This window comes from Lactuca virosa, chromosome 9 (genome assembly GCF_052849685.1).
Source record: "Lactuca virosa cultivar CGN04683 chromosome 9, Lactuca_virosa_CGN04683_v6, whole genome shotgun sequence".
Classification (NCBI taxonomy): Eukaryota; Viridiplantae; Streptophyta; class Magnoliopsida; order Asterales; family Asteraceae; genus Lactuca; species Lactuca virosa.
Window position 1 is genome coordinate 179,526,014 of NC_136434.1, and position 11,944 is coordinate 179,537,957.

Genomic DNA, 11,944 nt, shown 5'->3' on the forward strand with positions numbered 1-11,944 from the left:
TTCATCCACCCTCAGACTCCATCGCCCTCCAAGTCCAGAAATCAAACCCTAATACCTTGATTCCTCATTTAAGCTTATTTTGGTGTTCTTGGTGATCCTTGAAGAAATGAGAAGAACTTTATGGTGAATGAAACCTCTTGGCAAGCTTAGGGATTTCATTTGAGTAACTTCTGGACCTTTTTAAGTCTTCTGTTACAGATCTTGATGATTGGTTTCTTGTAGACTTAGGATTTAAGCTCTTTTGGTCCATTTGGTGAAGTTTGAATGGTTAGTTACCCTAAAGTTTGCAACTTTTGATGGGTTTTGCAGGTTACAAAAAAAACTATGTGCTTGCAGAATTTCACTTAACACTTTACGGCACATGCAACCTAAAGGATCTATGTCATACACTTTGAATGCAACATAGAATGAAAAACAAAATGAGGATAACCCTAATGAAACCCTAGTATAATCAAAACAAAAGAATTAGGGTTACATTCCTTTGAATTGTTGTAGTAAAAAAATCACTTCAATCCTTCCTTGAAGAGCTTAGAAAGCTATCACCAAAAGTATGATGCCTCTAATCGCTCACACCCAAACCCTAGAACTAGAATTCAATTGAGGAGAGATGAGAGGAAAATTTTGTTCCTAAATCTTATGGGAAGTACATGAACGAAATTAAGGTCATAAGGGGCCCTATTTATAGTTTAGGTAACTTAGGGACCAAACAAGATTTGAATTGATTTAATCCCAATCCAAATCATTTCCTTATATGCATCAAAGAGGCTTCTGGAAACCCCAAGAAGGCTCCCAAAACTGTCCACCCTTGGATGGATCTAGAATTGCTTCTTTTGTTCAACTATTAAACAATTACAAATTACCCCTTGTATCTTTAATTACTTCTAATTAATCTCAAATTAATTCTCGATTAATTCTGATTAATAATTAATTAATTCTAATTGATTTCTTATTAATTTATTAACCTTATAAATTAACAAATCAATTATTTAACTATTGATCTCATATTAATTTATTAACACATAATAAATTAACAAATAAACTATCTGTTTCAAATTAATATATTAATCATATAATATATTAACAAATCATTTTCTCATAATTTCTAATTAGTTTATTAATCATATAATAATCTAATAAATCATACTCTTTCTATAAATGTCATTCTAATCAAGATCTACTTATGAGGGCAACCCAAAAAGGACGTTGCTTCTAATTACAAGAATATATCAATTTAGTTACTGACTTAGACACCTTAATTCAACAGTCTCCCATTTGGATAAGTCTGTAACTACAATTGCAAATATAGACCTTAAGCTAAACAGCAAAGAGTGCTTTCCAATGCCACTGCCGAACTCTGATTCAAATCAAACGATGTCCCTAAGGTAAGTGATAAGATATTCATTCTTACTACAAGATCTCGTATGAACTGTGGATAGTTAAAGGTTGTTAGGAGTAATAGTTGTGCATCAGAAGTCTCTTGTGGAGTGTTTGCATTATGAACCATGTTTCCTTGTGGGCCGTTTATTAGGAGTTTGGTTATCAATGTTGGGTATCGGTTATGGAATCTTGAGTCATGAAGTTCGTTGTGAATGTCTTGAGTGATTTGTCAGGTGGAGGTACACCTGAGCTGATAAAGGATTTAGATGAAATGTGGAATTCTTGGATGGACCATCATTATGCTCGTGGGAGCAATGGGTTGGTGATGACTTGTCGGTAAGTCAAGTGTGTATTTAAGGTTTTTGGGTACAATTTCCAGATATAGGATTGGGTGAAAATTCGCGATCAATATGTTTTGAGTATTCTTTCTGCATGTTTTGGTGGTCTTCCTAGTCAGGGACTAGGGGTAGGTTCGACGAATGGATGATCATCAGTCTTAGAGTATGGTTTCTAAAGTTTAAAACTGATGGGTTCCCGGTTCCGGGAAGTATATTGATGGAGTTAGTTTCTGGTTGTAGTTTTGAGAGTTCCCGGTTATGTGTTTCTCACTGGAAGTTGGGTCTTACAGTTAGGGAGAGAAAGATAGTCGTTGCGATTAAGTATTCTCAAGTTATTGGGTTGTTTGTTGGTAGTTGTGGGTTTCCGAGTGATCTCTCGAGTTTTCTTTATAAGATGCCTTGATTTAGAAGCGATTAAATGTAGTTTGTAGAATATGTTGATGTTGTTCGTGTTCCACTACATCAGTTATTTAGCTAAGACTCGTGTTGGGAGTCGCCTTTGTTTTCAAATGGAAGGTTCAACAGCAGTAAATAGTCAGATGTTTAGTTTTCTAGTGGTATCAACAAGATAATTCGGGGTCAGAAGAGTTCCATATGGTTCGGATTGTGAAGTGAAGTCATATTGGCTATGTTTCGAGATGGTTTTTCCTGTTTGGGAGTCAGACAATGTATTGGTTTTCCGAATTTCGGGCAGAGTAGTGATGGTTATTCTTAATTGGTTAAAGTTAGTGGGCCAAGGATTCATTATTAGTCAGGGTACGTAAGTTTCACTATGATTGGGTTTTGATTTTAGTATGGGAAGGCATTCGCCTGTATGAGTTGACTTCTTAGTTCAGATCGGGGATGTGGAATAATTGTCTAAGATGTCAGGTATGTCTGGAAAAGTAGTAAGGAGTGATTTCGAGGAAGGAATCTAATATAATTGGAGGAGAGTTGTAACACCCGTTTTTCCACGATGGATCAATTTAGATTTTCAAAGAGTCAAAAGGTCGAATTTTGGAAGAAATGGGGTCTCACGATGTGACCTTTGAGTGGTCACGACGTGAGGAGAGTTAATATGTAAATTGTGCTCGAACTTATCTCATGACACGATACATAGAGGCTCACGACATGAGAATTGATGCAACCCAAGCCCATGATCTTTTAGGGTTTCCTTCGTATTTAAGCTCCTCTAAACCCATTTTAGGGTTCATTATCAACTTCCAAACCCCCTTTCACCTCAGAAAACCCTAGCCTTCATTCCTTGCTTGATTCTTGGTCTTTTTGGATCATTTCTTGGTTTGAAGAAGAAGAGAAGAATAAGAAGAAGAAGAAGAAGAAGAAGGTGATCTTTTGGTGAGGCTTGCAAGGAATCGTCATCATCATCACTTCACATTGTTTTTGCACCCTTGTAAGTGTCAAAGCTTCCACCTTTATTATTGTTTGTGGCTAGATCTAAGTTTTGTCCTACTTTTCTCCTTGATTGAGCAAGTTTGAATGAATGGAAACCATAAAGTTGGCAACTTTATGGGTTATAAGGGTCTTTAGAGTGTCATGAAGTTCAGATCTAGTGAATGGTTGAGTTTTGGATCCTTGCATGAAAGTTGATGACCTTTTTCCACATTTTTTGATCCAAATGAGATCTAGACATGTATTGGACATACACGTCCATAAAGCATCGACTTTTAAGTGTATTTTGGAGTTATAAGACCTTCTAGAAAGTTAGAGCAAAAGGATTAACGTAATAAGGACTTAAATCTTTGGATTTTGGCTTCAGACTGTGCTCACGACATGAGACAAGAGATCTCACGATGTGAGATTGGAAGACCCCTATTTTCTGTTGATTTATCTAGGGCTCACGACATGAAGAAAGGTTGCTCACGTCTTGAGGTCAGCTCTGATGGTTTTTCCTTGACTGAGTTGGCTGGTTTGGGTCAAAGCGAGTTGGAATCAGACCGAGTGGACTCTCACGACGTGACCAAGGGTTGGTCACGACGTGAGGCTGAATAGTTCACGTTATGGGCTTTTAATTTTGACTTTGACTTTTGACCTGGGTTGAATTTTGGCAAGATGGCCGATTTTAGCGTGTAGTCTAAGGTTAGGCCTTGTATGTTGTGATAGGAGTGTTGTAGCAACGGTTGTGAGGCTTTGAGTTGTGGTTTACCTGACACGTGAGACAGGTGAGTTTCTCCTCACTGTACTTGTAGGTGGGTTGAGGTCGTACTGCTTTGTGCTATCGTCCAACAAACCCGAGCAATCCAATAGGAAGATTGTAGGCCAGTGGAAATCCAATCAGGAGATTATGGGCCAATGTGGCAATCCAATCAGGAGATTGTGGGCCGGTGACAATCCAATCGGGAGAATGTGGGCTAGAGTGGCAATCCAATTGGGAGAATTTTGGCCAGGGTAATCCAGTTGGGAGACTGTGGACCCAGCATGCAATATGTATATTTGTTTGGTTGTATGGGGTACTTTGGGGGAACTCACTAAGCTTTGGCTTACAATTTAAGTGTTATGTTTCAGGTACTTCAGATGATCGTGGCAAGACGAAGGCTTGATCGTGCACATCCTTCAGATTGTAAGAGATTTACATTTTGGATACTCTGATTTGTGATTTTGACATTTGGAAACTATGTTTTGTAAACATTTATGGGTTTTGGTTTGGTTTTATAATATGAAAATTTTATCTTGATTTGTGGGATGTTACAATTGATTTGAGACCGGGTTATCATCAGATGAAGTTTACAAACGAGGATGTTTAGAAAACGACCTTCAAGACTCATTACGGCCATTATGAGTTTATGGTGATACTATTTGGGCTCACCAACAGATTGACAATGTTTATGGACCTCATAAATCGGGTTTGCAGGCCGATACTGGATCGATCAGTGATTGTATTTATTGATTATATCTCTATCTATTCCAAGACCAAGGAGCGGCATAAGGAGCATTTAAGAGAGGTTCTTGAGGCTTTAAGGAGGAAGAGACTTTATGAAAAGTTCTCCAAATGTGAGTTTTGATTGCGCGAGGTTTAGTTCTTGGGTCACCTCATCAACCAGAATGGTATTTTGGTCAATCCTGCCAAGATTGAGGTTGTGATGCAGTGGGAGGTCCCGAGGTCTCCATCCGAGATTCGGAGTTTCCTGGTTTAGTAGGGTATTATTGGAGATTCATTCATGATTTCTCTAAGATTGCAGTTCCTTTGACTTGTTTGACAAACATGAATGTCACTTTTCTATGGGGCCTGAGCAGCAAGCAACATTTGAGACACTGAGACAGAAGCTATGCGAGGCTCCGATACTGACCCTTTCGGAGGGTGTGGATGATTTTTTGGTTTATTGTGATGCGGCGGTTATGGGTTTGGGTGCAGTGCTTATGTAGAGGGTGCATGTGATCGCATACACTTTGAGGCAGTTGAAGCCTCATGAGGTGAATTATCTTACGCATGATCTGGAGTTGGGGGCTGTAATTTTCGCCCTCAAGATTTGGCAGCACTAATTGTATGGGGTCCGTTGTACCATCTACACGGATCACAAAAGTTTGAGATATTTGATGGATCAACAGAACCTGAATATAAGGAAGCACAGGCGGTTGGATGTGGTGAAGGATTATGACTATGATATTTAGTATCATCTTGGGAAGGCCAACGTAGTGACCGGTGCCTTGAGTCATAAGGCGGCTAGTGCTCCTATCAGAGACCTATGCTTGAGTATGGCTAGCACTTCGCTACTATTGGATTTAATCGAAGAGGCGCAGATTGGGGGGTTAAAGGAAGATAATCGAAAGAGAGAGAATATCGGGAGTTAGCTATCTACATTTGTCACAGATATTCAGGGTTTGTTGACTTAGTGCGGTAGAGTGTGGGTTCTTGTTTCTGGTGGTCAGAGCGAGCAGACCATCCAGACTCTTGAGGATATGCTTTGAGCATCTGTGTTGGATTATGGTAGGAGCTAGGATGTGACAACCCGAAAATCTTTGCCTTGTAAGTTCAGCCATTCAATCCAACAGTGTGTCAGACTCGTTTCTGCTATCAGTTAGCATTGTTTAGAGTCTGTTTAAGGGATCAAAGCTCAGTACATTCAAGCATTGGGTATAGGATTGAGTTGCGTAAGTTCTTCGCATCAAAATCGAGCCGAACACTCCATTAGAGGGAGTGTACGGCCGTACACACTTATGTGTGCGGCCGTACACCTATGTTGGCCGTACACCCCCTCCATAAGTGTGATATCCCTTCATTCCTAAGTCATTTCTTCAGTTTCCAAGTCAAGAACTCGAGTTTTCTCTCAACTATCATCAAGCTTTTCACTCGATCTTCAAGAATGTAAGCCTTTCTTCCGTTTTGATTTGTTGTTATCCTTCTTAACCTAGTAACACCCTTTGATTCATCCATTGCAAATCATCTTTTGGGTAGATCTTCATCTTTCACCAAGAACACACACTTGTTCTTGGTGATTGTGAGTCCTTTTGAGCCTCCAAATCGTAAGTACTCCTTCCCTATGCTTAGTATGTGTTAGGAACACTTGATTAACACCCTAAAAACGACCAAAACTCAAGATCAAAAGGAGTGTACGGCCGTACACCCATATGTGGCCGTACACCCCTCAAAACACCCGTAAAGGGCCTCCAAAATGCAAATCTAGCTTCAACACTTGATGAGCAATAGTCCCACAAGCTTCCCTATCATTCAAGCAAACTTTTGTGCACTTGTTACCATGAGTGTACGGCCGTACACTCCATGGCCGCACAGCCATGGCCGCACACTCCATTTAGTGGTTGTACACTCCCCTTAGATGAATCACATGTGATTCTAACACTTGGCCCAAGTGTTTCCTAGTCCCTAAAGGTGTTTCCTTGCATGTGGTTGCTTCTAAACACTATATTCATGCCAATATATGCCATTATATGTCATTTAGGACTCGTTTGTGTTTCGGGACTTCATTCGTGGAACTTCTCATCCTTATGCGCATATTCGTTTGAATCACCCACATAAGGTGAGTTCATACCCCTATAATTAATCTTTTAAACTGTTTTAAATGCTTTTAAGGGGGGAATACAAGTTGAACACAATTGATAATTGTGTAAATGTTTGTTATAAATATCTTTCAAAGGATTGCTTATGTTTTTATAAGTGATCAAAACCTTTCGAAAACTCTTTTAAGTTATGTTACTTTATAGTTTGTAAAACTCCATTTTTTTAAAGTACAATCATAACTTAGTCTATAAATGAGTCTTTTATTCAAGTCAGTAACAGTTCAAGTAAACATACTAGTAAACTATAATAGGTATAGTTTAGGGGTTCAATACATACTATAACTAGGATAGGGAGGAACATACTATAAAGAGAAACAGGAAGGAACATACTATAAAGAGAAACAGGGAGGAACATACAACATACTATAACAGAAGAACAAATCATGATTAACAAAATTATACCAATGATCATTAACTCATTGTTCTAAACAAAAGATGATAATAAAAGTGGTATAAGGATATATATATATATATATATATATATATATATATATATATATATATATATATGGTGCATCTACAATATGCCATGATTTATATATATATGGCGTACATCTACAAAGTACCAGATAATATTAAATAAAACACATAACTTCCTAGTACATTAACTTAGAAAGGGGCCTATAATGCTAACTTTATGATTCCTTAGTGCATACATCAGGGATATATATTAATCGGGTCCGACAGATAGTAGGATGTGTGCTTTCCGCTTCATTTCATATTCCTTGTTTGGTTGTGGGCTTAGAGCAGATGCACCCAGTCTACTATCTATTTGATCTTAGCTATATATATATTTCGTATACACCAAGTAATCATAAGGAGTACCAGGTATAGGTCAGGTCATAGTATACAAATTCAATACATCGTTTTCTAATACAAGAACATTCTTTTTAGTTAGAACATGTAGAAGGCTAAACTAGAAACTTATAACTTAAAGGACCTTAAGTGGTTAATTCTATAATACATTAGTTTATACATCAGGGTTATATATAGTTAATATCCGATAGGTAGTTGGATGTGTGATTTCCGCCTTACTTCTTGTTCCTTGTTTGGTTGTGGGCTTAGGGCATATTCACACAATTAACTATCCGTTCGATATTAGATTATATATAGCTAGTATAAACTAAGTGATTATAGAAGGAACTATTGTGGTTACCAGTTTTACTAAATAAAACAAGGGTTTAATCCATTTTATTAAACCAGTATAACTTAAAGGACCTTAAGTGGTTAATTTTATAATACCTTAGTTTATACATTAGGGTTATATATAATTAATATCCGATAGGTAGTTGGATGTGTGATTTCCGCGTTACTTCCTGTTCCTTGTTTGGTTGTGGGCTTAGGGCAGATTCATACAATTAACTATCCGTTCGATATTAGATTATATATAGCTAGTACAAACTAAGTGATTATAGAAGGAACTATTGTGGTTACCATTTTTACTAAAGAAAATAAGGGTTTTTCTTAAAGAATGTTTTCAGCAAATATAAAGGAACTATTACAGTTAACTCCGTGAGTACCAAGTGAATACGCCAGGGTTATATACAACGATGATCTAACAACCAATGGGCTGTGTGCCTTCAGCCTCATTTCCTGTTCCTTGTTTGGTTGTGGGCTTAGGGCAGATACACACAACCGATTGTTTGTTTACTCTGGGTTTTATATAACTTGTATCCATTTAGTACTCATAGAAAGGATTGTAGAGTCATTTTATCACAACTAGCATTTTTGCTAGGAAATTCTATTCCTGTGTAACCGTTCATCTATTGTAAAACATGCACTCTAAGTAAATCTCACTCAATGCTCAATTAGATTCATCAATTATGTTCAAAAAAGAGTCTAAAAACCCTAAGAATCCCGGTTTGAGTCCATATTGTACTAGAAATTCCTTATTGGGCCTAATGGACCAATAAGCACCCAATTCAACCTTATTGGACTTAGAAGCCCAAATTGGATCCTAATTGGACCCAATTCATAAATCTAAAACATTTTGGACCATTTGGGTCTAGAATGATTCATTCTAACCCTAATGGGCCTTATTGGGCCATAACTAATCCAATTAACCTTAGTGAGCCATAAGCCCATTCTTTTATTCTATTTGGGCCATGAATGCTTCCAAGGGCCCAATGGGCCGAAAATTTTTATGTTTAGGATCCAAAGATCCTAACTAAAGTTAATGGGCCTAAACTACTCCACCCTTTCTTCTTGGCCCAAAATCTTGGCCCATGTAAAAAAAAAGAAGTGAAATGGGGGGGGGGTGACTTTGGAGGTGCCACCTCCATTTTGTCCAACATGTATCCATGCAAGGACCCCCATACATCCATGCTAGTCACCTCACTACCTCTCTCCCCTCTCTTCTTCTACTCTCGGCCGAGAGCCACAACACACACACACACACACACTCAAAAATCCTCTCCAAATATCTCTAAAATCATCCTCTTCTTTCATCAAAGATCTCAAGGTTTTGTTTGTGCTTCAAGAGTAATCTTCAAGGTTTCAACTTCTTGGTGAGTGTTTATTATATATAAACATATATTATCCATCTTAATGCTAAAAATCTTTTCTTACATAACCTTCTTTCATGTTCTAACTCATTAGAAGCCCCTAAGTTCGAAAACTACTCAAGGGAGTTGCTAGGGCCGAAAATCACTTCATCTCTTTCCATTCTTCTTCAAAAAACGAAACATCAAGCTAAGGTGAGTTCATACCCCCTTTTTTTCGGTTTTCATATGATTTCTGGGGGAGAATGCAAGTAAAATGTGTAGATCTATGTGTTATATGCATGTTTTGTGTGAATTCTTGGTTTATTTGCTAATAATGTGTTAGATCTTAGTAAATCTCGAAATTTTAAGTATTATTTAGCAAAGATCTATGAACTGTGACATGATATACATCACATTATCAAGCCAAAAGTGATTACATGTTTAAGATACAAAAGATTTCAATAAAAACATTGTTAAAAGGTCAAAATTGTCAAGAAAACAAAAGATAAGGGCAAAAAGTGACATTTATGTTTTTATAAGGGCCAAACAGGTCCTACATGTATAAAAAGGTGTTTTTATGTTAAACATACTTTAAAAAGGGCCAAAAATGCAAATTTAAGCTTAATGGCCCAAAAAATTTAGGCCTCACGGTTTTGGGCTCAATTTGGGAAAAAAATGAAGTTTTGGGATTAAAAATGTTATTTGGCCAAAGTTTGAGTCATAAATGTAAATAAACCAAATTTAGGGGTGAAAATAACATTTATTTTCAAATTGGACCAAAAATGTAAAATTTTCCAAAATTGGGCCGAAAGTGTAAATTTTTACAAACAAGGGGCTGAAAATGCACTTTTCTGCAAAACAGGGTTCTAAATGTGAAAATATAACTTTTGGGCTAAAACCGTAAAGTTTTAGACATTTGGGACAAAAATTGCAAATTTTTATAAATTATGGACTAAAATGTCATTCTTACAAAACTTTGGGCCTTAATTAAAAATTGGAGGATTGGCCAAAAACGTCGTTTTTTTTTACAAAAAGAAGATTTTTTCATCAATCTATTAAACCTCGAGCTAAAACAAACAACGAAATAAAAAAAAACGAACAAAATACGTCGATAACTATTTATTGGGCCTAATATTCACGTTACTTGGCAATTGGGCCCTAAGGGCCTAATTAAGTGTATATTGAGCCCAATGTTTTCCATGACGTGTTTATTGGGTCTTGCGACCCACTTACACGTTAATTTGGGACTAAGTTATGAATTACATGTTTACTAGGCTTTTGTGGCCCATTTACATGCCTATTGGGCCTAAATTACCCTCTTACATGTTATTGGGCCTTTGTGGTCTAATTACATGCTAATAGGGCTTGGAATGGAAATTTCACATGTTAGTAGGCCATAACTATACATTTGCGTAATCATTAAACTTTCTATACTTATATATGTATCTTTCGAATACAAAAACATACCATATATACGTAAACATTAAACATAGTACAAAATGGGTTGAGAATCTAGTGGGACATGTCGGTTGGCACCTCTGAGTGTACAATCGTAGCCTGTAGTTATAATCAGAGTTTCCTGGTAGGAAAGCGGGAGTTTGTATATAGATCTATACGGGGTGACCCCCCACGCCTTAGCTGTTCGCTACAGCTAGACTAGTTCAGTCTAGGGCGACAAAATCCTTAGCAAGACCGACATTTGGAAAAATACCAAGATGGGCGACCTAGTCATTATCATGCATGGTTATAACGGCTCATAAAGGGATTCAATACCAAAAGTTTAACCTTTGAAGATAAACTCTTTAATTGTGTCAATGCAAAACGATTTATTTAACGATACAAGAATCTAGACGTTATTATAAAACAGAAAATATCAGATTTTCTGGGGAAATTATTCATATACACTTATCATTTATTCAAAATACAATGAATCTAAACTACACTCATATAAGTTATAACTATGAAATTCACACATGCATTTATACTTGATTTTCACATCATTTTCAAACATTTTACAGAAAATATCGGATTTTCTGGGTTTTTACGAAAGATACAAAGACTTTTACTCAAATATACTTATGAACTCACCAACATTATATATGTTGACTGTTTTCAAAATAACTTGTATTCTCATGTAATCGTTAAGCTGGAAGATATGCAAGTGTGTATGGTTTTGTTTTATGTAACATCACTTATCGTACTTTTAACAATTTGAACTTATGTATTTTAACAATGTACTTGATGTGAACAATGCTGGTTGTAATATGTAATGTTGGTGATGAATGTGTTATGTTTCATGTATATTCATTGTGATGATTATTCAATTGTTAGTCACACGAGCCCCCAGACGTTTCCGCCGTCTGGTTCGGGGTGTGACACATTTTTACTTATCTTTCATCAAAGCAGGAAATATAGGATTTTCTGGAGGAACATGCGAACTTTTCTAAAAGAACACACAACTTACTTACATCACTAAAATCTTATGAACTCACCAGCTTAAATGCTTATATACTCTTTCAAAATAACTTGTATTCTCAGGAGACCAGTAGACAGGTACGCGCACTGGGATTCAGAAGATGGAGCAGTATAGCTTCATGTCTTATTTTGTTATTTACTTTGCAGTCTATGTTATGTGAACCACATACTTTGTAAACACTTCCTTTCTAATGAAATGGTTGTTTATTACTTTGATTAATATGATGCATGACTTGTGATACTAAACATGACGTCCTCCAC